Source organism: Arachis duranensis, chromosome 6 (genome assembly GCF_000817695.3).
Source record: "Arachis duranensis cultivar V14167 chromosome 6, aradu.V14167.gnm2.J7QH, whole genome shotgun sequence".
Taxonomy (NCBI): Eukaryota; Viridiplantae; Streptophyta; class Magnoliopsida; order Fabales; family Fabaceae; genus Arachis; species Arachis duranensis.
Window position 1 is genome coordinate 24,996,432 of NC_029777.3, and position 1,422 is coordinate 24,997,853.

A 1,422-nucleotide genomic window follows, 5' to 3' on the forward strand; every position below is an offset into this window, starting at 1 on the left:
TTAGGGGCGTTCATCTCCTTGCATCATGGGCAAGTGAAACACCAACTTCACATTTTCCGGACTAAAATCTAAGTATTTCCCCCGAACCATTGTGAGATAATTCTTTGGATTCGGGTTCATACTTTGATCATGGTTCCTAGTGATCCATGCATTGGCATAGAACTCTTGAACCATTAAGATTCCGACTTGTTGCATGGGGTTGGTTAGGACTTCCCAACCTCTTATTCGGATCTCATGTCGGATTTCCGGATACTCATTTTTCTTGAGCTTGAAAGGGATCTCAGGGATCACCTTCTTCTTCGCCACAACATCATAGAAGTGGTCTTGATGGCTCTTGGAGATGAATCTTTCCATCTCCCATGACTCGGAGGTGGAAGCTTTTGTCTTCCCTTTTCCTTTTCTAGAGGATTCCCCGGCCTTAGGTGCCATTGATGGTAATGGAAAAATAAAAAGCTTATGCTTTTACCACACCAAACTTAAAATATTGCTCGTCCTCGAGCAAGAGAAGAAAGAAGAGAAGAAGAAGATGAAGAAAATATGGAGGAGAGGGAGAGATGTAGGTTCAGCCAAGGTGAAGAAAAGGGGGTTGTGTTGTGTGAAAATGAAGTAGAATGGAAGGGTATATATAGGGAGAGGGGGTAGTGGATGTTCGGCCATTTAGGGTGGGAATGGGTGGGAAAAATGTTTTTGAATTTTTGAAGGTAGGTGGGGTTTATGGGGAAGAGTGGATGGATGTGAGTGGTGAAGGGGGTGATTGGGAAGAGGGATTGAGGTGATTGGTGAAGAGTGTTGGGAAGTGTGACATGGGAAAATCACAAAATAGGATTAGGAGGTAAGGTGGGAATATAGTAGGTGGGGATCCTGTGGGGTCCACAGATCCTGAGGTGTCAAGAAATTCCATTCTTGCACCAAATAGGCATGTAAAATGCCCTTGCACACCATTCTGGCGTTTAAACGCCGTGTGGTGCACATTCTGGGCGTTCAACGCCCATGTAAAGCATGTTTCTAGCGTTGAACGCCAGTTTCATGCTTGTTACTGGCGTTCAGCGCCAGCTTTTTTTCTCTAGGCACATTCCTGGCGTTCAACGCCAGAATGTTGCTTGTTTCTGGCGTTCAGCGCCAGAATGATGCTCTGTTCTGGCGTTGGACGCCAGCCAGATGCTCCTTACTGGCGTTGAACGCCAGCCTGTTCGTCCTCCAGGGTGTGATTTTTTTCTTCTGCTGTTTTTGATTATATTTTTAATTTTTATGATTTTTTCGTGACTCCTCATGATCATGTACCTAATAAAACACAAAATAACAATAAAATAAAAATTAGATAAAGAAAATTGAGTTGCCTCCCAACAAGCGCTTCTTTAATGTCAATAGCTTGACAGTGGCTCTCATGGAGCTGCAAAGGTGATCAGGTCAATGTTGTATAGT